This window comes from Echinops telfairi, unplaced genomic scaffold (genome assembly GCF_000313985.2).
Source record: "Echinops telfairi isolate 266 unplaced genomic scaffold, ASM31398v2 ScPeMD7_7457;HRSCAF=8495, whole genome shotgun sequence".
NCBI lineage: Eukaryota > Metazoa > Chordata > Mammalia > Afrosoricida > Tenrecidae > Echinops > Echinops telfairi.
In genome coordinates, this window is record NW_022111357.1 from 3,380,970 (window position 1) to 3,392,684 (window position 11,715).

Below are 11,715 nucleotides of genomic sequence, written 5' to 3' on the forward strand. Positions count from 1 at the left end.
AAAAAAAAAAAAAGAAAACAATCTTGCATAGTAACTCCATTTTCCAAATGTGTCAAAATTATCTTTCTGTATACAGAAATCCCAACCCATTTAAGACCGTAAGTGAAAGATTAACTCCTTAAACCTAGCAGAGTCTAAACCATCTCACTTCTGCACACTGTTGAAGACTGGGCTGGATTTTTAAAACCTCGAGTTTATTGATGCCGTTATTCCTTGCTTTAATCTGGAGGCTTCTGTGTTCTCAGATGCTCTCAAAGACTGCTCATTCAACTACGGGAGCATCCTTTATCCCAGCCACGAACCCCCCACCCCAAAAGTTCTTAGTTCAACCTTTGCCAATTTTGTTTCCTAGTTATTAGAACATCACAGTGTAGGAGGGCAAGATTGAGAGGTTTACTAGCAGTCTTATGCAGGATTAACCGAAATTCAAAGCAAATTCAATTTTGTGTACGGAGTCATTGTAAAGTAATCAAATCTTGGTATTACAGGCCTCATATGGTCCCTTTCAAACCACAGAGAAGTACATTGTCAAGTGTCATTATTAAAAAAGACAACAAACAAATTCAAACAGCTAAACATCTGAAAAACGCACCAAGGCTTCTTAAGTCTGAAACCAAACGTGAACTTTCTGTACACTCCTGTCATAGGATGCGATTCCCTGTACACACTACACCGCTTGCAAACCCACCTTCTTACTTTCTTTCATTGGACCTAGATCGGCAGCGAGACCTAGAGCCGGATCGGGAAGGCTTGCGATTTCTCTCTTCTCCTGTCTCTAGAAAGGGACCTGCTTCTCCTCCTCGGAGGTCTTGGGCGAGGTGGAAGCCTCCTCCTCCCACAATCATCCTGATGACAGGGTGAGGGGGAGGGGGCGTGATTGCGACGTCTTTTCTCACCGTCGGACAGCTCTCCAACAGCAGCGGCTGCATCCCCAGGGTCCTCAGATGCCACAGAAGCAAAGCCAGGAGGGTTTCTGGCAACCACACACTGATGAGTGGGCCGTAATGGCCCAAAGCCCGTTCCAATTCGGTTTTGCTGCCATGGTTTCCAAGGTTACCTACAGACGCTTTACCGTCCAATGGGCCGGAATCACGATGCGTTTCAAAATCTTGTTTTTCTGGTGGCGAGGCTTCAAACGACAAGCACAAATGGGTCTCCTCCTCTGCCTCGGCTCCTACGGGCACCACGGCGACTCCCAGCGCCCACGAAATGGCCAGCCGTGTTTCTTCAGATCAAATTGCTCAGCGTGCCAAGGCATCGCAATTGGTCTCTAGCCACCTCCCTCTCCAGCTTCTCTGCGCCATTTCCGAAGCCATCTGCCGTGTCCCTTCTCCGGGTCCGGACGCTTCACGAAAGGGCTCACCTCTTCCAGCCGCGCCGTGCGACCAACTCCCTTCCTACCGGGCCCGGACAGGGTGAACTTGAGTCCGATTCAGAATGACCCCGGGTGTTACAGAGTAGAGGACTTTTTTTGGTCCTGAGGGGACTGAGAGAGGAGGCCAAGAGAATGTACTTCTGAAAGTCAGCCAATGAAAACCTTAGGAGCTCAATAGAACGTTCATTATCCCATTCATTTATTTTGGATACATCATGGAGGAAGACATGAATGGAAAACCATTGAGGGTAACGGAGACCCTCCGTGAGATGGATTGGCACAATGTCTGCAACAATGGGTTCAAGTACACCAATAACTGTGAGGATGACACCGGACTGGGCAACAGTTGTGTACACGGTGCCAAGAGTGTTGACTTAAAGGCAGCTATCTATTGAACGGCCTGTTTTAACATTGCCTGGAGAATACTGTCTTTGACAACAGAATGCACAAATAAATGCATCAGGCCATGATCATTGCTGTAAAGAAAAATAAAGCCAGGTCAAGAGGGAAACGTTCTTGTCTAGGTGGTGAAAGCCGGACTCTCGAATAGCACGACATTGCAGTAAATTAGCCATGGGAAAAGCTGAGGTCAGAGTGTTCGAGCAGAGGAAAGAGCAAGTGCCTGGGCACTGAGCCAAGAATGTAATTGGCAGATTCAAGGAACAGCAAAGAAGCCAGTGGGCACTGGGAGTAAGAGGTAAGCTCAGAGAAGTAGCAGGGTTCAAGTGACCGTGGCAAAGATTTTGTCTCTAATTCTGAATGAACTGCCACTTGAGTAGTGTACATTTCACATTTTAAAAGGATCACAGTGCCTGCAGTGTCCAGATAGAATGCAGGGACGGGGACGGAAGCAGGAAGAGCAGTTTGGAGGCTGTTGTTCAGAAGAAAAGTGAGAATGGTTTGGCCACGGTGGTTGCAGTAATAGTGGTAGTGAAGAGTGATCAGATTGGAATGTTTCTGAACATAGAGTCAAGTGAATTGGCTAATGGTTTGTATGATGTGAGAAAAATCAGGCATTGGGAAAGATTCTAATATTTTGCCGTGAGCAACTAGAAGAATTAGGTTGACATTTAGTAAAGAACTTAAGTCCAGATGAAGATAAAGGGAATATCTGTATGGGAATTAAATCCACAGTTTGGTTTTGTGATACCTAAGCTTATGTCAACTTGGCTCAGACAAGAGTCTCAGTTGTTTGGCACTTAAGGTCTAGCAATCCTCATGATGTTAACTAACACAGTGTAATCATAATCAACTCCATAGTAGAATCTGCTGTGAGCAGCTGATCCTATTAGGGTGGAATGCAACCTGTTTACTCAGGTCACAGCCCTGATGAAGTTCCCTTGGGGGTGTGGCCGTCTTCCTATATAAGTAGATGAAGTGGGGCACTTGTTTGCTTCTTGCTGTGTTTGGCTCCTGCATCTGGCTCCCTGACCTCTGGTTTTTGACTTGAACCAATGTCTTGTCATATTGCTTTCGGACCCTTGGAACGATCAGTAGCCAGCCATCTGGCCTGCTGACCTGGGATTCATCCACCTCTGCATACACCTACCTGTGGTCTTCTTGCTGCCTGGTTTGTCACTCCCTCCAGCTACACAAGACAGGAGAAGCCTCCAGCTTAACATCTGACCCATAGACTTGAACCAGACTGGACTACTCACTAATACAATTGTGTGAGCCATTTTCTTGAGATAATTTTTTCTCGTATGTACGTGTTACTGGCTTTACTTCTCTAGAGAACCCGGTCTAACCCAGGTTTTGATGTGTGGGGACATTGGGTGTTCAGTGGTAGAATTTCCACCTTTCATTGCAGGACACTTGAGTTTGATTTTAGCCAATGTGCACCTCACATATACTCATCACCCATCTGTCCGTAGACAGTGTTGCTGTGATACTGCTTCCATAAAGATTTACAGCCTCGGAAACTCTATGGGGCAGCTCTGCTCGGTCCTGGAGTTGTTGTGAATCAGAATGGACTCAATGGCAATGGGTTTGGGTTTTCAGATGACGCTAAACAGGTTTTAGTGGAGCACAGACCAAGATGAACTAAGAAGAAAGGTCATGTGATCTACTTACAAAAACCAGCCAATAAAAACCTTATGGATAACAGTGGTCCAATCTGCAATTGCTCCTGGGCATGGTGTAGGATCAGGCAGTGTTTCATTTACTGGGCAATAAGATAAAGGTGTAAATAGAGACATCAAATAGAAATTTAAATTCATGAAACCAGAGGAGATCCCCTAACCCATGATTCTGCCCCAGGATGATCCACCCATCAGAAAAATTTTTTTTAAAGATTACAAAACTCTCCTTTGCTGTCATACTGAGTGGAACAGGAGAATGACAAGGTGGGTGGGCTGCAAGTATGTGATGGCTGTACTAAGTCTTCTGATGAATTCATTTTCACAGTTCAAGTATGTCTTTTTAAAAATCTCTTTCCTTTTATTTCTTTTTATGTTTTAGAATAAAATCCACTATTTATAATTTAGGTGTGCAGGGTGTGTTATCCATTTGCCATTCCAAATCTATTCTCAGCTCTCCTACACCCTGTTCTCTGCCACAGGAGGCTGGCTTTTATGGTCGACACCAACCAACTCCTGTACCCAGTGCCTTCCTATTAGGTTCAGCCAAAGGGAGATACCACTCCCTCACTTCAGCGCTCATGCCCAGGGGTAACAGACACGCCCTCTGGTGCTTCATCCTTTCTTATTGTTTTCCCTTAACTTTGTCCATATCGTTTTCAATAGTCCCTTAGTTAAAGTGGCCTCTATTGGACTTGCTTGAATGTGCCATCTGTTCCTTGCCAGACTCTAAATAATACAGTAGTTGTATTATCTCTGAATTTTATTCCATGACAATAAAGAGCCAAGTTACAAAGGGTTTTTTATGAAAGGGGAGTAAATCCTGAATGTGGAATTCTCTACCAAACAATTGAACTGGTTTCTACAGCAAGCCAATCGTATGAAACGTGAAAGGAAAGGAGAGCTGCAGGAGACCCCAAATGCTATGTACAGCTCTTGTTTGAATCCAAACAAACTCACTGTCATAAGACATATTTGAAACATTAAGGAAAATGCAATTGTGGACTGGGCATTAAATGATACCAAAGACCTATGTTAAACTTGTTGAGTATGATTGCTTTGGCATTGTGATTCTATAAGAAAATGGTCTTTAAGAAATGCATACTGAAGTGTGTCAGAGTGAAATGACATGCTGTCTGGGGTTTGCTTTGAAATACTTAAGCAAAGAAGAAAAAATTATAGATAACATAAATGGGGAGAAATAAAGTTAGCTGTCCAGTCTGAGGATGTGGGGATACATTGTACTGTTCTCTCTAGTGTGTATGTTTGAAATTTTTATGATGAAAAGTTTACAAAATATACTATAGAATAAAAAGGGGTTGAGACTGATACGAGTTGAGAACCACCATCAAGACAGAAGGTGTCGATAAGAGATCTATGGATTGGTTTCTGGGGTACTCCAGATAAAGGTTGGGATGATAGGAGGGAAAAACTATAAAGAGAAGAAGTGTCGATGTTCCCAAAGTCAAGTGAATATTTCAAGGAGGAAGTGATTATTTGAGCTCAGCTGAGGGAAGTGGAAGGAAGGTTGTGAACTGACTATTGGGTTTAGCATATGGAGGCCCTTGGTGAGCTGAGAAGAGCAATTTTGAGATAATGATGAGAGCAGAACCTTAATCAGAGTGGCTCTAGTAAGAATGAGTGGGGTCCTGAGAGAGAGAGAGAGAGAGAGAGAGAGAGAGAGACCTAACTGCAACAACACACACACACACAGAGAAAGAGATAATGGAGACGGAGAAGGGAGGCAACTTGGGAGATGTTTTGCTGTCAGATGGAGCACATAGGAGAGGGGGGTGGTAGCCAGACAGGAGCACGCTGTCAAAGGAGGCTTTGGTTTTTGTTTCATTTTGGCTCATTTTTAAAACGGGAGATATTATAGCACCTTTACAAGAATGAAATGGTAAAAAGACAAAATGGAAGATGCAGGAGAAAGATAACATAACTGAAGAAAACATGTGGTAAGAAGATGGGATCCAGGTCACTGGCCTAGCTTTAGATATGAACAAGGATGGTACTTAGTGTTAAAGGAGGCCAGTGAGAGCATGCAGGTGCAGGCAGATGATGGAGGGTAGGTGGCGAGGCAGCTGTCAGGAGGATGCAGCCGTTATTTTCTGATTGCTTTTCTGGTGAAAGAAGAAGCAAGGTCATTGAATACAAGTGAGGATGAGGAGGAAGCCTTGGTCTGAGAAGACGGAGTGTGAAGTAGTTTTCTAAGAAAGTGGGAGAACAAATAGACTAGAGAAATGAGGAGCACTTTGTCAAGAGCCTGTTTAGGGACCGTTTAATGTGAAACTCATCAGTATTATTGTGTTTTTCCCAACTATGTTCAGTCTGAGATTTGGATTAAACAAGAATCTATTTCATTTAAGGAGTCCTTGAGTGAAACAAATGATTATGGGCTAGACAATTAAGAAGGTTAGCTGTTCAAATTCACCCAGAGATATTTAGAAAGCAAGACCTGGTGATCTCCTGAAAGGTCAGTCGTGAAAGGCTGATGGGTGCGATTCTGCTCTGAGGCACACGTGCTTCACCACCAGCCAGAATCAACTCAGTAGCAACTAGTTGGGTGTTTGTTTAAACAGGAAGAAAAGGGAGAGAGGAAGTTAACAATAATGTCTTGCAATGAGTTAATTAATTTGGCTCTTCTTGCCATATTTTAAAAATATTTTTATTGGCCCATAATCCACATATCATACAATGCAACCATATCAAGAAGAACTGTACAATAATTACCACAATCAATTTTAGAACTTTTTTTTCATGGTTAAATCACTTACAAAAAATCACCTTTAAAATGAGTTGTGTAATCACAATCAGTTCTAGTGCTCCCTCCCCCACATATACATTGTTTGCTCCCCAAATCCCCTCACCCTCCCTGTCTCCTACGCCTTCTCCTACATCCCCTAACCCTTATCTTTATGCATCTACTCCTTCTGTGCCTCACAAACTGGAAAACCCAACAGAAACAATACAAAAAAAAGTGGCAAGGATAAAGTAATAATAATATAAAGATAAAAATGCAAATAATGAGTAAGAAAGAAAAGACCACCCTCTATATTTTAAAAGCCAGGGAACAAGGAAGAAATACTTGCCCCTAGAACAGCGGTTCTCAGCTTTCCTAAAGCTGCGACCCTTTAATACAGTTTCTCATGTTGTGGTACCCCCTCCCATAACATTATTTTCGTTGCTACTTCAGAACTGTAATTTTGCTACTGTTATGAATCAGGTGACCCCTGTGAAAGGGTCATCCAACCCTCAAAAGGGTCTCGACCCACAGGCTGAGAACCGATGGGTTTGGGGCTCTCTTCTAGCCATACTGATTGGATGGGACTATGCATATAATGTGCTTGGGGCTTGGACAGCTTGTGGTTTGGTGGTTAGGTAACTAAGTGATTTGGCCGTTATATAATGATGTAATCATTTGTCCAACTTTCCAATTTGTGACCTGATGGGATGATTTTCCATTTTGTGATTTGCGTTTATGCCTGTAGTTATGGTTAATGAGGCAGATTAGAGTGAGCTGTGTCCTGAGGGAGCTCCTCACTAGAGGGTGGAACGCAAATCATCACCCTTACCCTAGTCCAGTGGTTCTCAACCTTCCTAATGCCGCAACCTTTTCATACAGTTCCTTATGTTGTGGTGACCCCCCAATCATAACATTATTTTCGTTGCTACTTCATAGCTGCCATTTTGCTACTGTTATGAATCAGGTGACTCCTGTGAAAGGGTCATTCAACCCCCCAAAGGGTCTCGACCCACAGGCTAAGAACCGCTGCCCTAATCACATCAAGTAACACTCTTGCATTAACTTGGTCAAGTCAGGGGGGTTTTATTGTGGGTATGATCTATATTTGAGTGCTCTAAGAAAGTTCACTCTCTTCTTCTGGGTTCTGCGTCATGTCATCATCTGATTCCTGGTTTTTGGAACTTGAGTCAACAGCTTATTGTCTGACTTAGTTTGTCAGCTTCCGTAACCTTGTGAACCAGTTGCCAGTCCTCTGACATCGATTTGGTTCAGCAGCCCTTTTAACCATGTGAGTCAGGAGAAGCCTCTGGCCATGACATGCCAGCCTCCAAACCATGAGACATTCTCTTGAATGAGTTCATGAGTTCTTTGAGATGTTGCAACGAGTTATAGAACCCCAAGCAGCATGGAGGTATGGAGGAAAGGACTAGTTGACGTGAGAGACCTGGAGTGATACACCATCTGGAAAAGTTGACATTTAGGATATTCTTTAGCCTATTCCTATAGGAACCAGTTTTGTGCTTGGCCTTCTGAAAGAAATGATGTGTGCAATAAGACAGTGGAATCTAAAGTAGGGGGAAAATGAAGGACAATAAAAAGGTGGTGGGGTTTATGGGTTGTATATCCTGACGAGGTTGAAAATGTATGGGTGTTATGAAAAATTATTGGCACTTTAATGAAAGTTCTAGACAGAGTGAACAAAAAGATAAGCAATGATGACCAAAGAATGGATGCTGAAAAATGATCCAAATATTGCTTGAATATTAAGAGCCATGAAAATACTTTATAAACAGGAGCTCTTAATCTTCTCTGACTCTCTTATATACACTCACGCTTACACACTCGGACTTCCTTGCTCTTCTTTCACAATGTCGGGGAAAGCCTGTCAAGACAGGACTGTGTGATCTCTACCACACTTCGCAGTTGCTCACTCAGATCAAAGTTTCCAAATAGACTAGGATTTTCCCCCTTAGGCTCATAAAGCACAAGCAGCCTCTCTCTATACTGCTGTTAGTTCCCGTCACGTCACCTGTGACTCAGGGTGACCTTATGTATAACAGGAAAACCTTACCTGGGCCTGGACCTGCTCCATCCTCATGACCATTGGCATCTTGGAGTCCATTGTTGCGGCTTTGGGCCCATCCATCTCACCAACGGCTCCCCTCATTTCGCTGACCCTCTGCTTGATCAAACATAATGTCCGTTTCTGGAAACTTGTCTTCCCTGATGACCAATGTCTAAAGTAAGCGAGCCAAAGGGTCACCATCCTCGCTTCTAAGTAGCCTTCATCTAAGAGGAATTGATGTGTTCCTCTGTAGGTACCTCAACTAATTTGAAGGAGATTATCACTTTATGCTTTGTAGCTGGGGAAACAGAAGCTCTAAGAAGGGTGTGTCTACCACCCAACCTGGGCCACCAACAATCTCCCTTGCCTACACGCCTTAAGAGCCTCCAAATGCTCGCCTGCAGTCAACTTTTACCCTTTTCTAATCCATTCTCCACACAGCAGTAAAGGAAGCTTTTTTTAAAAGCAGATCACTCTTCCATCTAAATCCCTTCCTCAGTCTTTTTGGCAGCTTCCAAAATAAAATTTGAACTCACCAGGGCCTCAAGGTTCTGGATGACCCTGGCCCCTCAATGCCTCGCCAACATGATCAACCCTCTCATTTGGGTCCCTCTGGCCCCCTGCACTTCTTTCTGCACTTTGACTACCCTAAGCCCTTTCCCATATCCTTTCCTGAAGTGTCCCCCACGAAACTCTTCAAGTGTTTAGCTAGTTCTCCTTCATGATTCAAATCAAGGGTCACCTTCGGAGAACACTCTTTCTCGAGCACTTCATCTATAGCGGCGTCCGTAACTGTTGAATCGATCACAGTGCCCTGCTTATTTCTCTCCTGGTTCTATACAAGGTGAATTATTCTCATTTCATGTTTATCTGTGGTTGGTCCACAAGGAACCGAAAAGTTCCATTTGTTCACTACTCTGTCACGTGGACCTAGCCAACACATGACACAAAATAGGCTCATTGTGTTTGCTCAATAGCTGGTTAGTCATGTTGTTGTCGTTAGTTGTTGTTTAGTCAATCCCAACTGACAGGGAGCTGGTGTACAGCAGAATCACACACTGCCCAGTCCGGAGTCATCCTTTCCATTGGTCCCAGATGGAATCTGTTGTGGCAACGACGAGGTCAATCTTCCTCTTCTGTACTGACCCTGGACTTTCCTGAGCATGATGTCAAGCATGACCAGTCCAAGGACCTCCTGATGACACATCCAAAGTACGTGAGTCAAAACTCTTCTCGTCCTTACTTCTAATGATCATTCTGGCTGTACTTCTTCCAAGACAGATTGGTTTGTTGTTCTGGCAGTCGCATTCTTTGCCTACACCGTCATTCAAAGGCATCGGTTCTGATTTGGTCTTTCTTATTTATTTGACACTTGACAAGCTTTTCTCTGTTTATCGTGCGGTTGCTTGTTGGTCTGGTTGTGGGGATTTTTGTTTTCTGGAGGTTGAGGGGTGATCCATATGGAAGGATTCTTTGCTCATACAACTCTTATCACAATCCACACATACATCAGTTGTGTAAAGCACACTTATACATCCGTTGCCCTTATCATTCTCAAAACTCTCGCTTTTTGCTTGGGCTCCTGGAATCAGCTCCTCATTTTTCTTTATTTTCGTATGAGCCCCAATAAAATGATTAAATTTTTAAAAAGGTATGAGCCCCAATAAAACGATTAAATTAAAAAAAAAGGATTAAATTTTTTTAAAAAGCCCCAATAAAATGATTACATTAAAAAAAAAATTCCTTCTTTGCAATGCTGCGGTGCTGCCTCCTTATTCCAGCAGATGGAGCCAGTGCCACACCTGGTCTTGGACAAGGGTGGGTATATGGTTGTGGGGAGCAAAATCAAGTGGACACCGGATGCAGGCTTGCTGTGGTAAAAGACGAAAGGCCAAATACAGTGGAAGTTTAGGCCAAAGGATAAGCTGTCCAGAAGGGACCTGGAGCAGCCAATGATCCCAAGAATATCTGGGATTCTCAGACAGCTTACTCTTCCTTACCTGTCCTTCCCCCAAGCCTGATCTCCAGCAGGGAGTCTTTGAGGAGAGAAGCAGTTTGGGGGAGAACACGAAACTGGCAAGAGGCCAAGACCACAAGTCAAGATTTCAAATCAGGGTATATTTGGGGAAAACTGAGACCCAGAGAGAAGCATCACCATGAATCAGTGGAAGATCATTCTGGCTCTGAAGAGAGCATGGAGTCTCAGCGCTGCACTCCAGAGTGGGGAATCGTCATGGCTTTAGTCAGACGGGCTGCAGCAGGGACACATTGATGACTGTCTGCCAGGTGGATCAAGCAGGGGGAACGGAGGTCAGAGGTGGGTTCCAGGTCCAGGCAGGCGGTCTTTGGAAAAAAGATCACATCCAGATCTGGATCCGGGGAGGTCAACAGGAGCCTGGGACTTCTCCAGAGGGCAATGAGGATTACAGAGGGGTTTCCACTAAGGAGAGCTACATGGCAATCTTGACTAGTGTGTGGAAGGAACTGGAGGAATCAAACGGAAGATAGAGACCATTGAGGATACTGGTTCAATCATCCAGGCCAGCCCTGGGGAGTGATCATAGGGAGGGGAAGGGAGGAGTTTCGGAAATCGAAAAAGAAAAGACCAAGCGCGCTGGTTACTGATACTGCCGAGCGAGCGAGAGCAAGGAGCCCCGCTGGCCCAGTGGTTAAACACGCCATTGCTAATGTGTCTTGGAGGAAATGTGGCCAGAATGCTCCTGGAGAAATCAGAATGGCAAGACTTTGTTTCACAAGTTTTGGGCCTATTATCAGGAGAGATTAGTCCCTGGGAAAGGAAATCTTATTGGACAAAGCAGACATTCAGCACAAAAGGTGGACTGATGCAGTGGCTGCCAGGAAGGGCTCAAGCGGAACAATGGTGAGGGTGGCATTGGATTGGGCAGTGTGAGGTTCGGTTGCACGGTTGGAAGCGACTCAAGGCACCTAACAAGAACCGGAAGATAGGGAGTTTAAACCCACCCAGAGATCTCTGCACTGGAGAAATCCAGAGATTGACTGTGGTAAAAATGAAGCGAAAACCAAATCGCACCTGCTGCTGTCGAGCCCCTTCTGCTTCGTGGGAACATGATAGGACAGCGTAGAAACCCACTCACATTTCCAAGGCGGCTATCTTTTTTTTTTTTTCCTACTGTGATTGAGTTTATTCTGACAGTAGTGACCTTATCTGGGGTTTCAGAAGCTTGATGTCTTTTTTTTTTTTTTAATTGTTTTATTAGGGGCTCATACAACTCATCATAATCCATACATACATCAATTGGGTAAAGCACATTTGTACATTCATTGTCCTCATCATTCTCAAAACATTTACTCTCCACCTAAGCCCCCAGCATCAGCTCCTCATTTTTTCCCTTCCCTCCCCGCTCCCCACTCCCTCATGAGCCCTTGATAATTTATAAATTATTATTTTGTCATATCTTGCCCTGTCCGA

General features: G+C 44.1%; 1 pseudogene; it reads right to left on the reverse strand.

The window, feature by feature from the left end:
- Window positions 1-692: 692 nt before the first annotated feature.
- Window positions 693-8,321, reverse strand: LOC115872744 (annotated as a pseudogene).
- Between the last annotated feature and the right edge of the window lie 3,394 nt (window positions 8,322-11,715).